The sequence below is a fragment of the Desmodus rotundus genome, chromosome 5 (genome assembly GCF_022682495.2).
Source record: "Desmodus rotundus isolate HL8 chromosome 5, HLdesRot8A.1, whole genome shotgun sequence".
In the NCBI taxonomy this organism is placed as follows: domain Eukaryota; kingdom Metazoa; phylum Chordata; class Mammalia; order Chiroptera; family Phyllostomidae; genus Desmodus; species Desmodus rotundus.
Window position 1 is genome coordinate 149,686,456 of NC_071391.1, and position 20,678 is coordinate 149,707,133.

General features: G+C 44.8%; 1 protein-coding gene and 1 pseudogene across 3 annotated transcripts in view; one reads left to right on the top strand and one right to left on the bottom strand.

Annotated features, from left to right (window-relative positions):
• Positions 1–218: 218 nt before the first annotated feature.
• Positions 219–1,191, bottom strand: LOC112298037 (LETM1 domain-containing protein LETM2, mitochondrial pseudogene; annotated as a pseudogene).
• Positions 1,192–2,471: 1,280 nt separating this feature from the next.
• The window catches only part of CAPN13 (calpain 13), a 74,834-nt gene continuing 56,627 nt past the window's right edge, over positions 2,472–20,678 (top strand). For 2 of the 3 annotated variants that reach the window (XM_045189301.3, XM_045189302.3), the window contains exon 1: positions 2,472–2,634. The gene's annotated coding sequence lies outside the window, so the exon portion shown is untranslated. The remainder of the gene's footprint in view (positions 2,635–20,678) is intronic. The other variant, XM_045189300.3, reaches the window with a different exon arrangement.

Sequence of the window (20,678 nt, forward strand, 5' to 3'; positions counted from 1 at the left end):
GCAAAAACTTCTCTCCCTTAGAGAACATGGGCACAAATATGAAGCTGTTAACAACAGCATGGGGCAAAGTTCAGTGGGATGACATAATGGTGCCAGGAAATGGGCTTTGCAATTACACTTTTCTAAATGGTCTGAACGTGGTCTCACTGCTGACATCATCTGGAATGTTTACAAGGCCTCAAACGACTGCCCGTAGGACTAAGTGGCTGGTCCTCCGCTCAAACTAGACACGGTCTCATCTGGGAGGTCCTTTGTGAACACCACTGTTGAGGACAGGAAGTTGAGGACACTGAGGCTCCTTGGGAACTAGGCTTGCTGTTCTGGGTTGTCTTTTGTGATTCGGTCTGGAGCGTAGCTTCTTTAGCAGAAGCGGCAGGCCCTTTAAGTGTGAAATAGGAGCTGACGGTGTTATGGGTGGAGGTGTACCTGGTGGCAGCTGCGTGAATTTTTCCTCCTCACCTCCCTTAGGTTGAGGGGCTAAGTCCACTGTGTCCTGTTAAGATTCAGAAAGTAGGTGATTCCACAGGAATATCCATCTTTGCAGCCTCTCCCCTTACTGGGATCTCAGCTGGCTTCAGCTTCACATCTACCAGGTAGAAGATCCATGACAGGAGCAAAAGAGAAGGGGGGACATTCTCCTTCAGGTGGGGGTCCTGCCACCCTCTGAGCTGTTGTCTCAGTTGTTTCTCAGTGAGACCCAGTGCTCTCATCCCTCGGGCCCTGCAGCCGGCTTGTAGTTCTGACACACCAAAGCACTCACCCCTTCTTTGGCAATTATTTCATCATCTGCTTTTATGGAGACTTCAGTTTCACCAGGAGCTGAAAGCGGGGTAAATTGTTGGTTTCAAAAGACTGCAGTTCTAGCAATTTGCAAAGGGCAACCGGTTGAGGTTGATCTCGGGGCTCCGGGGTTAGCGGATCCTCATACGTTTGGAAAAGCAAACAGTGTCCCGTGTGCTGGGCTTGTGTGGACCTGTCTGACGTAGGATGAGAACTGTGTAGAGGCATCTCCCAGCTTGGCCTTTTTCCCTCCTTACCATTTCTGTAATTGTTTCTTGCAGAAATGTTGCTAGTTCCAACTTTGCGACCATCTTCTTTTGCTGTTTTTTCTTCCTTTTTGGATTCACTTTCAAAAGTTGATGGAAACGTTTCTGGGAAGAGTTTTGGAAACACTGGTAATAAGAACTCCATGAAGGGCACAATTCTGAACACCATAAATGGAACCAAGCAGAGGAAATCAACACAGGTCCTCAATAGCTTGTTCGGGCAATAGCTAAGACTGTATTGTAACTGCAGAAGGCCATATTTATATTTGTCTCAAGTAGTCAACACAGGGACTCTCCCAATAGTGCAGTATACCTGATAGTCACCACGGTAACCATCTCAAATGTTTTTAATTGCATACCCTATTAGTAAAATCATGTTGAGCACACGCCATAAATATATGAGTATGTGTATTTGTTCACTAATTAAATTTATACAATAGTGTGTTCATTGCTTACTGTATTTATAGTTCAATTCCTAACACAGTGTGTCCCCTGGGATGTAGGCATCCCGGTAAATAAATATGAAGGAGATGAGGCTAGTATCATAACCCTCATTTTACAGATTACTAAACTAAGCTTCAGAGGCGGGAGGGGCGTGCTCAAGTCAGAGAGCCAAACATTGTAGGACTGAGATGGAAACCCAGTTTCAGTCATTGAATGGCCCCTCCTCACCCACGGTCCTGCCTCCCAGGGGCTTGGGCTGAGCCACACCTCCCACATGCTTTGATTCTTCCTCCCATGTTCCAAATCCCATCTCTTCCCACCCGTCACAGTTGGGGGGTGAACCCAGTCACATCTGTTCTGGGTGATTTCCACATTCCTCTTGCTTACTTACCTATTTTGTCATTCTCTCCTATAACATAGGGTGAGCCTCGCTGTGGGGTTCTGGAGTCAGGAAGCATCTGCTCTCCACGCCTCATTGCTTTCTCCCTGATCCATTAAGCGGGGATGATGCCAAGACCTTCCAAGTCTCACCTCGCCCAAGGGTTAATGTATTCTGCAGTTATTTGTAGAGAGATGCTCTCTCCAGCAGAGAGACCAGGTGATGGGATTTACTCTGAGTGACCACTCTTGGCCTGCCCTACATGGCAGCGAACGGCACTTCCCTGTACAAGAAGGGAGGCGTGAAGGGAGGTTGCTCTCCCAAGTGGAAACACCCTGAAGTAAATTAAAGAAAATGAGTATCTGGAAACAATGAGAACCCCAAAACCCAGGCTTCCAAGAAATCAGCAGCTGGGGGCTCCAGGAAGTGAGATGGGATCAGATGGAGATGGCTTTGGGGTGGAGCATGGGGAAGATCTTGCAGTTAAATCCAATATCCTCTCTCTCTCCCGGTGCCCAGTGCTTGCTGGTCATTGTTTAACTAAGGTGGGGCAACACCTGGTGCGCCTATAAGGAAGAGCCTGAGGGGAAGGACCAACAGATGCCAGTGCTGCCTGCACTCTGCATGGCCACTTCTCCAAGGAGGCTGCCACTCTCCAGCCCACGGGCTGCTGCTGAGCACGTGGGACCTGCCCAGTCTGACTGATCCCTGCGGGAATACTGCTGACATCGAATGTTCCATCAGCTACATCCGCCTAGGAAACAGGTACGGTGTGAGCGGTGACCTCCCAGAGCTTTGGACGGAGAGAGTGCTCTGAACTTGAGTGCATGTGAATTTCCACAGAAAGCGTGTTAAAATTATGTAGATTCCTAGTCTCCACCTCCAGAAATATATATTCAGTAGTTCTAAAAACTGGGTATTTCTGATGCAGTGCCCAAGGATAAACTTCAAGAAAACCCAGGGCAAAGGATGAGTGGACGCCCTCAGAGAAGATAGTCTAAACTTGGCACCTGCCATAGTGAGAGCCTTTCTTAATCTTTGAGTCACCTGTGCTTTCTGCTCATTCAAAGTTGCAACCTGGAAGGCTACACTGACCGTAACGGATACCCTGATGGCAGGAATTCTGCCATCTTTGTTCCCCCCACCCCATGCATAGTTCCTGACACATAATATTTAATAAAGGATTTGCTGAAGGGAGGAATGGGACTCAGGCCATGCTTTTTGTTTTCTAATGATCTAGCTTAATAATTATGTGAACAAATTTGGAAAATCTGGGTTTGTCACAGACCAATCACAGCAATTCAGAAGCTCCAGCGGTCCCTAGACCCCTCCAGCTGCCTCACAGTCAGCTCCTGTGCCTCCAGCTGCTCAAGTTGTGTCAGCTTGGAGATGTGCCTCTGTCCTAGTGCGGGGTGGGGGGGGGGCACAGCACGCCAGCTGTTTTGCTGGAAGCCAAGCTAACCACATTCGAATAAGTGCAGGTATTTTCCCTCTGTAGTTACAGCTGGGTTATGACCCAGCTGCCGACTGCCCTCTTTGCCCGGGAACACAAACAGAACCTTGCTGATCTCCAGGTGGCATTCACTGGATCTCCTAAATGGTCCCACCCATACCCTGCTGAACCCTAACTTTTTTGGGGGGGTGATAACTGCAGGAGGACTCAATTATTAGCACATTGGTCGATGACAATATAGTCATCAACCGGTTGTGTAATGGGGAAGAGTTATGTGTAACCTGAGCTCATTATCCCCAATATGCAGGTGGAAAAAGTGAGGTACCTGGTGAGTGACTTGCTGCTGAGCGCTTACCAGATGCAAATGACAGAGCTAGAGTTATACTGTCTTGTCCCCTGGTTAGTTGGTTGTGTTCAGTGAATGACTTTCTTGAAAGAGGGCCCTAGAAGAGAGGGTGCTATCAAGAAATTACAAATCAATGACTCACTACTGGCACCAAGGACTCACTCTCTGTCCACTCTCTGTCCAGAACTGTGCTTGTTCCTGCCATAGGTGCTCTTTGACAGTAGTCCCCAACCTTTTTGGCACCAGAGACCAGTTTTGTGGAAGACAATTTTTCCACAGATGGGGTGGAGGTCGGGGGTGGGGAAGGACTCAGAGCTCAGGCGGTATTATGATCAAAGTTTTGCTTGCTTGCCTGCCACTCACCTCCTGCTGTGCGGCCCAGTTCCTAATGGGCCACGAACTGATACCAGGGACCCCGGCTCCATGATACTACCGCTTGGGCATGTAACTTAACCTCTTTGGGTCCCAGTTCCCATATGACTAAAATGTGGTAACGCAGCATCTGCCTCATGCAATTATTGAAAAGAGCAAATGAGATAATATACGCAAAGAACTAGGCAGCCCCTGGCACGTGGTTCAAAACATTTTAGTTTCTACTGTTGATATTATTTGAGTCTAGGTTCTCTACAAAACAAAGCTTGAGACAAAGCTTAAGTGCTAAGGCCTCATTGGGAAGTGCACTAGCAGAGCAGTGAGGGCGAGGAAAAGAAAAAGGAGGAGAATGGGGAGCACTACAAGATGAGTCACCTTCGCACAGACATAGCTGGCCCCTTGGCCGAAGCAGGACATCTGTGGACTAGCTATATGGAAACATGGGGGCTTGGGATAGCCCACCTGAGAGAGGGTGGGGAGGAAATTTCCATGCTGGTTCCAGTCTGTCTTCTATCTTCCATTGCTCAAAGTTTGTCCCACGGGAGTTAACTCTCCTAATTTCTGGTGTGTGCCATCTGGCCTCTTTGGCAGCCACTGGGAAGTCCATACTCTATGCCTTGAAATTGGTACTTCATTAGTCCAGAAGTGGTCTGGGGACAAAAAGGGGGCTAAGAGTCCCAGAAACAAGTGACCTGAAGAGACCCCAAGACAGTACTTAAGATTTGTCCAAAACAGGTCAAGTTATTATTAATGTTTGCTGGACCCATGCAAGGCACTAGTGTCCCCTGACCTTAGGGAGTCAAACACGAAGGGGTCCTCAGGTAGACTGGTCCATCCCACCTCTCCTCAATGTTTGGAAGAGGTCAGACTGTGTGCACACCCCACCCTCTCAAACCTCTGTAAGGCAGAGCACGCCATTGACGGACGGAACTCTATCTCTCAGACAAGTGTTTCCTGAAGCATGGTGTATGGAGCACCAATTCTGGGAGCTGTTGCTGGGAGCTCCTTGATGTAAGGGTTCAGTGATCAAACACTTGGGTGAATGTTGCCTCCTACTCTCCCCTCCTTGGAGAGTCATGGTTCAGATCTGCCTCTGAGAAGGCCAAAACAGAGAAACTGCTCGAACTGAGCATGCCAACGCTCTCCGTACAGAACATCCATTGGAAGCACTGCATTCGACCCTGGCAGCCCTGGGTTTGGTCTCTCTTCTCTCTGGATCTCTGAATTCTCAGGGGACTCTTCTCTACCATGCGCTGTGTCTTGCTTTGCACAGATCTTTTTGAGTAAAAAATTCTGCAATATAATGTGAGGCCATACATGCTCACCAGTCTGCAGAACTGGTTCTTCCCATAAACAACCAGAAAGCTTGACCAAACATTATTTCCTCTATTTAATAATTAAGGTAGTCAAACAAGGAGATCCCTAAGGGGCCTTCCAGGCCCTTGTAATCTGTGACACTCATATAGAAAGGCAACTGAAGGTCATCTCTTCCAGCTTCTGCATTGCTTCAGAGATGATCTATTTAGCTAATGAGCACATGTACACTTTTAAGAGATGGTGTAGGGGTGTGGAGGGGAAGGGTTGCCTGCTGCTACCCCCTCCAGTAGAGCTGGGTTTAATGAGAGAAGTATCTTGTACCAAGGCAGTGGACCTAGGTGATGACCTGCCTCTGAGTCCTTGGGTTGGAAGAGATCCGAGCCCTGGGTTAACGTTCTTGCTCTGTGACACCAGCCACAAGGGATCTTTAAAAGTGAGAGTGGCCAGGACCTCAGTTTGATTTCTCTCTGAGAAGATGGCCCCTTGGGCAGTACACTGGCCTCTGTTCACTGGCTGGGTCAGCCCTTCTGTGCCCACCCCCTTGCAGAGGATCAAGGCCGACCAGGACCTCCCATGCAACTCAGAGACCCTGAGGGGCGTGTCTCCATCAGAACTGACTGCACACCTGCCTTCAGGAGATGCAGCCAGTGACCCACATCCGGATGCAGTCAGTTCTCACGTATCTGAGGTAGGAGAGGTCATAGGAACGTGTTCCTTGTTCATAGCCAAACATTGTCTATCCAGAAGTGGCTGCCAACCAGCTGAGCTACATCATTCAGTGCCATTTTGAAGTCTCCAGCTTCCTTCGGGAAACTAGAGTTAAGAAACCTACAGGTGGCATTGTCTGGGGGAGAGAGTCAGAGCAGAGGCATTCAGGATGGCTGGCTGCTGGGCCGCCTCAGGCACAGTCCTTCAACTCAGAGGCTGTCCTGATCCCCTGTCACTGTCTCCTTCTGGCACTTTGTGAACCCTGTCTTCTCCCTTCACTGGGTGGGTCACTTTATGCACATGGACAGGACTGCCCCATGGCCCCTGACTGCCTCCCCTGTGCCGGCAGGCAGCCCAGGCAGCAGGAGGGAGGCAGAGGTTTCCTGTGGCAGCGTCTCCACTGTCTCAGGCAGAGGCTCTGTGGGCACAGTCGTCCCCCTTCATCCCGCCTGTCCTTCCCGCCACCTATCCAAAGGCCCCCTCACAAGCCAGCTCCCAGATTGGTTCTGCTCATCTCTCTTTCTACTTTCTCTCCTCCCACCCTAGCCCCCACCTTCAGATGCTCTGGCCTCCTTGGAGTTTTTAGGGGTGGGAAAGAATGAAGGAAGGAGCATGGGAATCTACATATACACACAATCACACACCTGTGTTCTAAGTTTGTCCTCTTTCATGATGCTCTTTGACATACATAATTCAGAAAGCTCTTGTTTTCAAAACATTTTCCCCTCCTGCAGGTCCACGCCCTGTCCCTGACCTCAGCCCCACAAGTGTGATCCCATTTGCTTGAATGGAAGCTTGCTTTCCAAAAAGTCTCAGAGCAAGTGAGTGGGCTGGGCCTTCTTGGGGCATATCGTCATCCTATGTCCCCAAGCTGGTCAGAAAAGGGAGTATATCCCTTAGCCGAAATGTTTGGCTGCTGTGGCTCTCTCTCCAGCAGACTCCCTCCACACACTGCAGTGGGGAGGTGCCTGGTGCAGGGCTTGGCCCACTCATATCTACGGCCCCCACAGGCCCAAGATGCCCAAGGTAACCGGGCCAGAGGTCCAACCGCTAGTGTCCCTGTCCCTTTCTCCCCCTGTGCTGTGGCCAGAGACAGTGCCTGGCTCTCACCCCTCTCATAGCTGGAGAGAATGTCCTAGAGCCCCAGCAGGGGTCTCAACCTTTGCACATTTTCCAGGGGTACCTGGAGGGCTCACATCTCAGGGGCCAGAAAGCTCGGTGATATTTGGACACAATGTCAGCCCCATAGGGTGCTGGACGTGCATGAAAATGCCTTTCATCAGTGGATTTTGTTCTGCCCACATCTCGGCCCTCTCCTTCCTCCCTTTCTTTCTCGAGACCTCCATCTGCACTGACTGCCTTGTCCTTCAGTCTGTCTGCCTTCCCAGCTCTGCCCGGGCCTCTCTGTCCCTCTGTCTTTATCTCTGTCTCATCTATTGTCTGCATTTCTTTTTGTCTCACTTCACTGAACACCTAAGAGGAAAGGCCAAAAGGATATCCTTTAAGAATACATTATCTAAATATGTTATCAACTTCCAAAAAACCTTCTTTGAAAGGCCCTAACTCCATGCCCCCCGTGCTTGCCAAAGCCCTCCCCGATTCATGTCTCTGGGAAGTGAGCAGCCTGGAGCCTGGCCACCTGGGGAGTGTGGGTCGGAAACAGTGTGCTTTGGACCTAGATCATAATTGGCTACGTGATGGGTCCCAGCTTCCTAAATCCCCCTAATTTGCTTGAAAGGAATTTGAATTAGCTAAGTGGGAAGTACATCCTCACTTCATGGATGGGAATAAAAGAAACCATTCCCAGACATCCAAGATCACTTCTAATATTACACAGTGTTTCTCAGACACATGGGGTTACAGAACCCTGAAAGAACACCTTATCTCTTCCTCAGAATACATCGACAGCACACTCAGAGAGTTTTGAGGCCTCTCTTCATAAGTGAGTAACACGTATCAAAGAACTCTGGGGACCGGAGAGGAGGATGCTTTCGTGCAAAGCCAAGTTTCATTTTTGGGTGTTTGCACAGGACAAACCCAAATTTAATGGAAAGGAATAATATATTCATTGGGTTCCTACTTCATTGTCTGCCCAACAGTGTCACTTAGGGCACATAAACACCTACGTTCTCAGTCTTACAAACACAGAATGTTACAGCCGAGAATCACTTAAGAGTATGTCCAACCTTCTTAGTGTTCCCAGTGGGGAAAGTGAGGCTAGAGTGGAACAGCCGGTTGCCCACGGCTCACAAGTTTAAGGGAGCAGCACAGACTCCTTTCTTCTGGGCACACATTCTCTTTCTCACCCACAGGGTCTCCTGGGAGGAAGCCCCCAGCCGAGCTCTCTGAGCTCCCTGAGGCCCCAAGTCCCCACAGAGGTGGGGCCCACGTGGTGAGGTCACCAAGGAGAGAGGAGCATGGGGTTGCCCATGCACTGCCTATGGGCCACAGAAAGTCGTTTTTGCTTTCTGCCTCCCTCGAGCCAGGCTGCTCATCTCCTTGGCAGGGAGCCCCACCGCAGAACCCAGATTCACTGGCAGACCTGGATGGTTCTATTCTGAGCACTCACTTCTCTGGCACCTGTCCAGCTCTGAGAAGCTTTGCAAATCTGGAGCCCTGTGAGAGGCTTCTTGCACTTCTCCCTCTCCCAGGGCACTTGTTGGATTAAAGGTTATCTTAGACCCCTCTCAGCCCTAACAAAACAGGAAGTAAGAGGCCCATTGGTGGGGACAGCTCCAAGCCACACAGCAGTCTATTCCAGGTGCTGTCCATGATCTTAAGCCTCAGTTTCCCCTTCTGCAAAGTGAGCCCTGTGCAGTCTTTCTCCAAGGCCTGCCTTTCTAGGGCCACAAACCTCACCGGTGGCTTTCAAGCCACCAAGGCATAGAAATTTACTGAGATGATTCTGAAGTGGGGGAGTGACCTGGGGAAAGTGCTGGTCTAGGTATTAAGTTCTATTTTAAAACCTAAAATTTATGTTCTTTCGCACCCTTGCACTGCCTCACACCAGCTTGCCTTGAGCAGTAGCCAGTGCCCTTCCCAGCTCTCAGAGATTTGCACACACGGAAGATTCCCTTTTTCTCTTCCTCCCTCCCTCCCTCCCTTCTCTCCCCCACTTTCCCTCTCTGTTTTTCTCTCTCCCTCCTTTCTGCTTCCATCTCTTCCTCTCTCTCCTTTGCTCTCTCTCTTCCTCTCTCCCTCTCCCTCTCACCCCTTCTCTCCCTTGAGATGCCTCTCTCTCCTCCCCCACTACTCTCTCTCCCTTACTCTACCTCTCTTCTCCTCTGTTCCCCCTTCTCTCCCTCTCTCTCCCTCCAAAGCCCTGAGGTGTGCCTAGGTGGCACATAATTAAAAGTGGTTTGCATGGGCTTTTTTTTTTTCTTTCCACCAGAGAGCAGTTAAGTGCCTTATTTTCTCCACTTGGGTGGCTAAATTATTCTCAGTGTGTTAAACAGTGTAATTAAACACATACACACGCGAGTGCGCTGGGCCCCTTCCCCCACCCATCCCTGCTCCTTGTCAGCAGAGAGCGTATTGGCCCCAGCCTTCAAGCTCTGTTAGTTTTAATTTGAGTTGTGGAATTAGTAATGGGTTTTGCCGGAACACTGCTGTGGGAAATAGATCGCTCCTCGTGCAGGGCTTGGGCACCATTTCAAATGAGTATTTGTTAAGGGGAAAACCGACCCTTGTCGCGTTCTGCTACATTACATCAGATTTATTTCCATTGTTCTGAAAAACACCAGCCAGGAGAGAGCTGTGAGCACCACTCCTGGGCAGGGAGCAGTTGAACATTGCTTCCTGTTTCTTAGCTGACGGAAAACAAAAATGCAGACAGAATCACCCTTTGTTGCTGGGATATGGTAAGCTCATCCTGAACACCCCAGCAAGCCCTGCGCCTGCCACGGTGAGGCCTGCGGAGCTGCTGTTCTGGTCCTATCATCCTATCATAGCACTCGCCAGTGACTGGAAAGTGACTGGGTGGGTGTGTGGCAAACACATGGTGTTGAAGAAAAGCACGTGAATGAAGACAAACCCCTACAGGTCAAAATTGAAGGGGAAATGCCCAATTTGAGGATGCTTTTGCACCCCTTTCTCTAATCATGCAACCTCAGCTTGACTAGTTCATGGACGAGTACGCATGGCCCACCCTGGTCTGTGGTCATTCACGCCATTAGCATCTCTTTTCTTAGGCGTTGCTCAGTGAGGCAGCCAGCCACTAGCAGCATGGATATTTAAATTTCAGTGGAAATTAGTTAAAACCAAATGGAATTTAAAAATCAGTTCCTTAGATGCACTTGCCATATTTCAAGTGCTCAGTAGCCACAGGTGACTGGTGGCTACTACACTGAACATAATTCTTGGCATCTGGAGAACCCTACTGTTGAAAGTCCAGGAGGTGACCAGCAGACACCTGGGGTGCTCTCCACCTGCTACAGGGCCCTGGCCACCTGGGGAGATTCTGACAGGGTGATGGTCATGAAACCCACCACAAAGCTTTTACTGTGTCCCATGCCAAGCCCTTTACAAGATTCTTTTTATTTAACACCCACCTCGTGCTACGAGGCTGATTTTACTACCACTGCCCCGTGTTTTTTGTATGTAAGGAAAGGAGGCTCATAGATATTAAAGTCATAGCTCAAGATCATTCATTCAGTCACTAAGCAACATCTGGATTCAAACCACAGTTTCAACCTGATCCACATGTTCTTGACCACCATTCCATGGTTGGTTTGTTTTTTTAAGGAACAAGACAAAGCCTCGTTTTCCAAATAAGAGCATAGCCTTGGGGTCAGAGAAGCAGCAAGGGAAGCCTAGTTGTGGGTCCAGAGGTGGTTAAGTCTCTGCTCTCTTAGACCAGGGTTCTCCTGGAGGGCTGGGCAGTAGGACTCCAGGGCTGGGTCTCTGTTTGCCTTTCTCCTGTCAAACATTTCTACCTTTCCAACTTCCCATGAAGTGATCTCTATGATCCTGGTGTGTTTAGCTAATGGCATGTCTGTGCCAATTAGAAAAAGCCACCACCTCTCCAAGTGGAGTATAACTGCATGCTAGGAAACCCTGCTGGTAAGCAGACTGCTTCCTGCCCAGGTGCCACATGCTACTCTAACACTCTTCTTTGGCTACCATCCATAGCGTTGATGTACCTCTTGAAATGTGGCCCCTGTAACTGAACACAGTGGATCAGGTGCCCATGTGGGGTCACGAGCATCTTTACACAGGGAGCTGGAGCCACCCTGTCCAGAGCAACACCTTACTGCTGTCTCAGCAGTTTGGACTGTGTCAAAGCTTGCATCTCCTTGACTCATTTAAAACAGGAAGTCAAGTAAGCCATCCATAATATTTTTTGAAATGAAATTTAGCTAAGGAAGACTCACTATTTACTTGCATGGTTAACTTTTAAATGTGAAGACAGATTTACAGTTTCCTTGATTAAATTCCATCTTTTTGGTTTTGAGATCTTTTCGAATTTTGATTTTGCCATCTGCTTGGTTAATTGGTCTTCTTTTCTCTATATCACTAAAAATGATGAAAGAATTGGAAAGCATCTTCATTTTTATTTCAACCTCTTCCAGGACCAAGGTAAAAATGTTAAACAGGATGGGACAAGTAACAGAGTTCTGTGACTATCACATACAGTAATGCCAAAGTGATTTAGAATCGTTCATCAATAATCTCCGGTTCAAACTGTGAATTCTATTTACTATACTGTACTGTACTATATATACACTGGACTTCTGTACTTTACACTACTATACATTGCAATCTACCCAGTCTAGCTGTCTAGTCTGCTTTCACCATCTTATATATAGGGAATAAAGGGAATTTATCAACTACTATTTAAAAATCAAGATATTATATATTATATGTTATTTATTTCATATGTTATCTGTGATATATATGTACATGTGTGTGTATAAACACACATATGACCATATATGTCTATATGGCATTCTCTTATTCCTCCAAAATAGGAACTCTATGTTTGGAAGAAAAGAAAAACAAAGGGAGGGAAAGTTAAGTAATTGGTTTGGGTAAAGCTATATTTGATTCTAGAAATATGAAACTTATTTCCTAAGTACTCAATGTGGGTTTTTTTGCAAGTCCATTTCAGAATTTTTCTATTAATATTACATTTCTGAAAAGTATTATAGAGCTACAAAAATGTTTAAAAATCAGTGCTTTGGGAGAATGAATGAAGTTGATGATAAACTCCCTGTCTTAAAAATAGAATCTCTCACAAATACTCTTACGTTAAGTTCCCATAAGAATGAACATTTTGCTCAATTTATAAAAGTTAAACTTGTAAGCAAATAGTCCTACCATATTTATATTTGTATGAAGTGAAGAATATCTGTGTTCATCAAAGACACTGTCAAGAATGTAAAAAGATAAGCCACCAGCTGGGAGAAGATATTTGCCACACATATGACCTACAGAAGATGACTATCCAGAGTAAATAAAGAATTTTTATAAATCCATAAAAAGAGACAACCCAATAGACACATGGGCATAAGATATGAAAATTCACTTTGCATGAGAGGGAATATAAATGAAGAATGAACATATTGGAAGATGCTCTATCTTACCAGTGATCAGGGAAACATAAGTTAGGATTGCAGGGAGTTGCCACTTCACACCCACCAGACGGGTACAGACGAGGAGCCTGCCAATACCAAGGGCTTGGGAGGGTTTGTAGCATTGGGAACTCTTTAGCATTGCTAATTGAGATTACAAATCGGTACCACCTTGGAAAATGGTTTGACATATTTAGTGCGGTTGAGTATGTGCATACCCTCAACCTAAAAACCCTGCTCAGTGGCCATACCGTTTTACACGTCCACCAATACTGTGCAAGTTCCCATTGCTCCATCTTCTCACCAGCGTGTAGCATGTTGGTCAGTGTTTTTACTTTTAGCCTCACCAGTGGGTGTGTGGTGGTATCTCATTGTTGTATTAATTTGCATTTTTCCAATGACTTATGATGTAGAACAATTTTTCATATTGCCTATTTTTATGTCTTTGGTAAAGTATTTTTTCAAATCTTTTGACCTTTTAATGGGTTATCTTTCAATTATTATTGATTTGTAGGAGTTCTTTGCATATTTTGGGTACAAATCCTCTGTCTAGTATATGTGTTATGAATTTATCTATCCCAAGTTTGCAAGTATTTTCCTCTGTGTTTTCTCCTTAAAGTGTTTAATGTTTTTTATTTCTAGGTTTGTGATCTTTTTACTTGATTTTCGTATATAGTATGTAAGGGTTCTTTTGTGTTTGTTTGTTTTCCATATGAATATCCTGTTGATTCAGCATCTTTTTTTGAAAGACATTTCTATTCCCATTGAATCACCTTGGAAACTGCCAAAATTAATTGACCGTATATGTTTTGTTCTATTTTTGGATTCTTCTCCATTGATCTATTTGTCTATAGATCTTTACTAATCTATCTTTTTGCTAATATTATAGCTTTATAATAAGTAGTGTAGTCAGGTTAAGAAAGTCCTACAAATTTTCCATTTTAAAAAAAATCCTTGCCTTGGACAGTAGTAGCTCAGTTGGTTAGAAGGTTGTCCAACTAGGCCAAGGTCGCAAGTTTGATCCCAGTCAGGGCACATACAAGAAGCAACCAATATATGCATACATAAGTGGATCAAGACATCAATGTTTCTCTCTCTCTTTCTCTCTCTCGTCAATACATAAAAATTTAAACATTCTTTTGTTATTCTAGGTTCTTTGCATTTAGATGTAAATTTTAGAGTCAGCTTGTCAGCTTCTTTAGAAAAAAGCAATTTTGGTTGGGATTGTATTGAGTCTGTGTATAAGTTTGGGGAACATCGCCATCTTGGCAATACTAAGCCTTCCAATCAATGAACTTGACGTATCTCTCCACTTATTTAGGTCTTCTTTAATTTCTCTTAGCCATGTTTTATAGTTTTTGATATAGACATTATGTATGTCTTTAGTTAGATTTTTTCCCCCAAGTGTTTTTTCTGGTTCTACTATTTTTCTGTTGTTTGCCCCTAGTACATAATAATTCAATTGATTTTTATATTAACCTTGTATCTTGTGACTTTGCTAAACTCAATTATTAGTTCTAATAGTTATTTTATGGATTTCCTAGCATTTTCTACAATCAAAATATCAAAGACCATTTTTCTTCTTCTTTCTGATATTTCGGACTTTTATTTTCTTTCTGAACTGGTTAGGCCCTCCAGTACAATGTTAAATAAAAGTGTTGACCAGGGGTGCCCTTGTTGTAATTATGATCCTAAGGGGCAAATATCACTAATATGATGTCAGCAGTAGATATCTCATAAGTGCCCTTCATCAGTTTGAGGTTACTTACTTTTTCCAGTTTTCTGAGAGTTTGTATCATAAATATATTTTGTATTTTGTCAAATAATTTTATTTCAATTGTTTCATATGCCAATGACACTTTTTTTTTTTGTAGTCTTAAATCAACTCACATTTCTGCAATAAACCCAACTTGGTCTTGATATGTTATCTTTTTTCTTTTTTTTCCCTGTTTACATTATTGGATTTCTTTTTTTTAAAAGATTTTATTTATTTATTTTTAGACAGAGGGGAAGGGAGGGAGAAAGAGAGGGAGAGAAACATCATTCTGGTGCGCCCCTCACTGAGGACCTGGCCCGCAACCCAGGCTTGTGCCCTGATTGGGAATCAAACCAGCAACCCTTCGGTTTGCAGGCCGGTGCTCAATCCACTGAGCCACAGCAGCCAGGGTGCATTATTGGATTTCATCTGCTAAAATTTTATTAAGGATCTTTGCCATCTGTGCTCATGAGAGATGTTGATCCATCATTTTTTTCAGGGTGTAGATTCCTTATGAGGCGGTATTGGCAGTGTTATGCTGACCTGATAAAGTAAGCTCAGCAGTGCTTTCCTGCTGCTCTGCTTGCTGAAGAAGTTTGCGAAAAATTAGTGTTTTGTTTGTCCTTGAAAGTATAATAGAATTCACCAGTGAAACTGCCTGGGTCTGGGGATTTCTTTCTGGGAGAGCTTTCTGGGAGCAACAAATTCCATTTCTTTATTAGATATAGGGTGATTTAGATTTTCTGGATTTTCTTGTATCAACTTTGGTAAATTGTATTTTTCAAGCAATGTGTCCATTTCATATAATGCCTTCATTTTTTTGCATTAGTTTGTTCGTAGCAGTCTCTCCCTAGACCTTTAATGTCTAGAGGCTGTGTGGTAATAAGCCCTTTATCAATGGTGATATTGGTGGTTCGTATTCTCACTCTTGTCCGTGGCTAAAGTCTGAGCTTGTCCTTAGAGTCTGAGCTTGTCAACTTTTTTTGTTTTTTCAAAAATCAGTTTTTGCTTTATTAATCTTCTCTGCTGTTTTCTCTTTTATTAATTTCTGCTCTTGTTTTTATTACTGACTTCCTTCTTGGGTTTTCTTATTTCCCTTATGGTCATTGATTCATGAATTATTTGCAAGTGTTTAATTCCAGACATTTGGGATTTTCTTAAATATCTTGTAGTTACTGATTTCTAATTTTAGCTCTGTTTCAGCTAGAACATACTCTGTGTGATTCGATGCTTGGAAACATGTTGTTTTATGGCCCAGTATATTGTCGGTTTGGGTGGCTGTATTTCATACATTGGAAAGGATGTATATTGTACTGGTAGGTATAGTGCAGGACATATGTCAATTATATCAAAGTGATTGATAGTGTTATTTAGATCTTCTGTGTTTTCACTGATCTTTTTTTTTTGTCTAGTTGCTCTATCAAGTGGTGAAATATGAGTACTAAAATTCCTACCAGAATTGTGGAATTGTTTTTCTTTTCTTTAATTCTGTTAAGTTTTTGGTTTGTATATTTTCAGTTTCTCTTATTAGACGCCAACACATGTATGATTTTTATTTATTCCTGGAGAATTTTTACCAACATTAAATGCCCCAGTTTATCCCTGATGATACTCTTTGTTGTGAAGTCTATTTGATCAATCTATTAATATCTGTCCAAGCCCCCTTATGATATATCTCTTCTTATGTTACACATCTTCTTATGGTATATCTCTTTCCACCCATTTATTTTCAACTTATTTGTGTCTTTGTATTTAAGTTGTGTCCCTTATAGGCAACATATTGTTGAGTCTTGCTTTTTTATATACTTTGTCAGTATCTACTTTGCCTTTTAATTGGAGTTAAATTAACATTAATTTAATTATTGATATGGTTGGATTCTTGTCCTTTTTAGTTTGCTCATTCACTCTTTCCCCTTTATTGACTTATTTTGATTATTTGAATATGTTTTAGTATTGCATTTTAGCATATCTATTGGCATTTTGGCTATATTCTTTTTTTTTATTTTGTTAGTGGTTGTCTAGGGATTATAATACACATACCTAACCTTTCACATTCTATTTTACCGCTTCATGTAAAATACAGAAAACTTGCAACCATTATAGACACCTCCAATCCCCTTCTACTGTCCTCTGTTACAGTTGTTATAGGAATTACATCTGCATACATTGAAATCTCAAGACAAAAATGTTATAATTTTTGCTTTAAACACATATACGCATTTTAAAGAATTTAAGAGGAAAAAACTAGTTTTATGTATTTACTCAGGTATTTACTATATATCATTCCTGAAAATTCAATTTTCCTTATTATGGTTGCCCTTTAAATTGAAGAACTTGCTTTATCATTTCTTCTGAAGCATGTCTTTGCACGATGAATTCTCTTTGTTTTCCTTTGTCTGAAATGGCCTCATTTCACTTTTATCCCTGAAATACCACTTCCACTGACTATAAGAGTCCTGATCTCAGACTTTCAGCTTCCAGAACTGTCAGGAAATACATGTCTTGTGTTGAAGTGCCCCGTCTGGGGTACTTTTTTTTGCAGCCCAAGCAGACTAAGACAGTCACCCAACTCAGCGGCAGACACAGGGAAGGAGTGCATCAAATTCCTTTTATAAACACTGAGAGGAGGAGAAGAACAAGCTGCCTCCAACCGCACCTCTGGCCTGCTTCTCATCCTGGTTCTGAGTCTTCATTCACGGGCTCACAGAGCTTCTTACACTAAGAACTTCCTATCGACCCTTTTGGCCACTTTCTTTTTCGTTTTTCCTGTGCTGTGTTTCTTGCTTGACCCAAGAAAGAACCCAGCAGCGAGACAGATTTTTATCCTGAATATCAGGTAGACCTTCCAGCTCTCTTCTTAAATTAGGGCCGCTGAGTCTTCTCCTCCTTTGTTCACCTTGCAAAGTGAGGCAAGTGGGAGAGAGAAGAAAAGACATAAGCCAAAAACCCTCCTGAAAGTGACAGGCAGGAAAATTGGTTTGCCATTTCCGCCGCACACAAAAGTGAAATGTTGCCCCATTCTGTGATCCTTCCTGCCCGAGAAAGTGAGTGTGCGCAGACATGGAGAACAGGCTGGTGGTTGCCAGAGCGGGAGGGGGGTGGGGGCTGGGTGAAAAGGTGACTGGATTAAGAAGTACAAATTGCTAGCTAGTTACCAAATAGTAACAGGGATATCAAGTACAGCATGAGGACAATAGCCAACAATATAGTAATAACTATGTATGGGGCCAGGTGGTACTAGAATTATCGGGGGATCACTTTATAAATTATATGAATGTCTAACCACTGTGCTGCACACCTGAAACTAATGTAAAATAATATTGAATGTCAACTGTGATTGAAAAATTAAAAGAGATTTTTAAAAAGTGAGTCTGCAGGCTGTTCCCTGACAAAGCCCTGAGCAATTCAGAGGGAATGGTGAGCCTTGTGGGTGGGAGGTCTGCACGTGGGGGAGGCTCCCCTTCCTTCCTTCCTGCCTTCTCTGTCCTCATCAAGCTTCTTCTCGCTCCCAGAGCAGCCCACCCCCTCCAGCAGCAGGTACCTAGGCCTGCCACCTGCCCCCCAGAGCCCTTCCAACCCCACTCAGTGGGTGCAGAGCTGCAGCAGAGTGGAGGGCATGGGTCTGATGCCTCACTCGTGGCTCTGAGCCCTGCCTGTCATTCATAAGAGCAAATTCTCATGCCAGAGGGGTGGTGGGGCTTCTGCACAGTCCTTTTGTGGTCAGAATGAAGATAATCATACTAGTAACCATCAATTATTGGTCACTTTCTATCTACCAGTCACAGTGCTAAGTATCTGACCAGTGTGGTTTCATCTCCAACTTCATGCCGTGCATATTATCACCATCTCCATTTTACAAATGAAGAGAGTGAGTCTCAAAGTGGGATTCCTAAAGTCCGCCAGTCCACCACCCAGTCAATAGTGGGCAGTCGGGGCCCTGCAGGTGGCCTGCGAACTGATCCCCAAATGCAGGGCCTGTGCAAGATTCTGATGGAGAAGTTGAGCCAATTCTTTAGACTCATTTTTCCACACAGGTAAGGGCTGCTTACTAACAGCCCCATAATTGTGTAATTAAGGGTAACTACCATTTCGTCTTCATAAACTAAATGAGCTCACTGCTGGTGTCGACTGCAAACGTGAATCGACATTGACTGAGAGGTATCGCTTGCGTGAGTCCAGTGTTTCCCCGGCGTGGCGATGCTGTAACGGTTGCTCTGTCCCCAGGCATGTGCAGAGCTGGAAGACCCCCAGTCTTCACAGCGCTCCTTCAGCAGGCCTCACTGCCTTTGTCTCGAATTGACAATCAGACCCATTACTGTTTGCTTGCTCTCAAATGACACCTTACTGTTATTTCAGCTTTACCACTATTTATATTGTTAGTTGTGGGCTCTCCACCTAACTCTGTAGTCAGATATATTGACATATTTTCATCTGTTATTTTTCAAGAACCACATTGAAATATCATATTAGGCCAAACCAAATGAAATTGCCTGTATTCAACCATTTTTGCCTTAGGTTAAACTGTATGAAACTGACTCGAATCGACCATTTTTGACCTACAAAAATGACAGTTTCATATGGTTCAAACTAAGAGTTCAAATGTAAATTCCTACCTCATTTGCTAGACAGTTGTGTGATAGTTCCCTCCAAATATGCGGGTACAGTGCCACTTCACAAGTGACGTTCTGCCTATGAATGTGTGCTATGTACATAATTTGCAACATATTAATGCTATTATTACAAGTTAACTACAAGAAAATTGCTATTATAAATTTGCACATTTTTTCCTATACGTTGTTTGTTTATGTTCCTTTCTTGTTCTTTATCGTCACCTGCTTCCTTTTTCACTGTGAAGTGGGAATGGATAGGACCTGTGGGCCTTGGGGGCTGTGTCACCCAAACAGATGCTGGTCAAGGAAACTTAAAAAGCACAGCTGTAAGGGCTAAGGAGCTTTCCAAGTCCCCCAACTAGTAAGAGTGGATTCAGGATTCAGATCGAAGTCAGCTGGCCTCGCCGATGGAGGGAATGACGCATATTTTGCTAAATGACATCAGTTACAATCTGTAACTTCCTGAACAAAAAAGCCCAGACTTCCTTGATATCTCTTTAGGGAAATTAGGGCACCACCATTTATGGAGTGCCTACTGAATGCCAGTCACTTACTCTTGCTTGGTGTGTTAGATCAAACCTCACTTAACAGCACAACAAACCTTAGGAGGCTGGTATCATTAATCTGTACAGGTGGAGAAATAAGCACACAGGCTGGAGTGCTAATTCAGTGTTGCGGTGCAGGTGGTGAGCACAGGAAGCAAACTTCGAAACCCAGCTGCATGTCCACCACACTGCTCTCCCCCCCACCCCACCCCTTGCCCCCATGTTCAATTCCTCATCAAATCCTATTGGTTCTACCTATAAAATGACTCAGGAATCTGATTCTCCACCATTTTCACTATTAATGCTCAAATACTATCTCTTCCAGAGACAAATGCAGCAGCCTCCCAGCCTCCTCCCTGTCCCAGTCCCTGCCCCAGTCCCTGCCCATCCCCCCATGTAGCCTCCAACTTACTCCGTCATTCTACACACGGATCTGCTCACAACCCACCTCTTCAGTGGCCCTGTAGAGTTTGCAAGATACACAGCATTTCACAGTCCAGCTTTCCAGCTGTGGGGGGAGAATGCTGTTCCATGGCACGACCACTGCCTGTCCCACCAGCTGGATCCAGGCCAGAGTGAGGTTGTTTTCCACAAACCTGCCTTAGAGATTATCTGGTCATAGTTGATGTTCATTCTGATATCAATCCACACCCCTCCACCTCTTCCTGCTATGTGCTGGTTCCTGGAACAGGTTGTTGTCTTAACCTGGTCAAGCATGTGATTTCTTGTAGCTGGAAGCAACCCCACACTAGTGCCATGACTACCCCCCTCTACCCTGTGTAATTCCTTGGCACCTGCCAAGTGGTACAGGGGTCCATTTTGCCTTGCACCCACCCGAGACATGCCTCTTGTAACTTTCCCTTAATAAATGCTATTAATACCAGACTGGAGTAGCCAGCTTCTTTCTTCCATCTTTCCCTGCTCTCTGCTTACAGATGCAGATTTTCAGGCCCAGAAACTTTCTGTGGGTCTACGTGTTCCAACCTCCACCTACCTTCCTGGCCATCTCTACCAACAGCCCTTACCCCCAGCCCCCACCCCACTGACCCCTGCAGGCCCTCCCACTTCCTCTAATATCCATGACCTTTCCAATCCAACTCCTGAGCCTTCTTGCACTCACTACTCAGAGC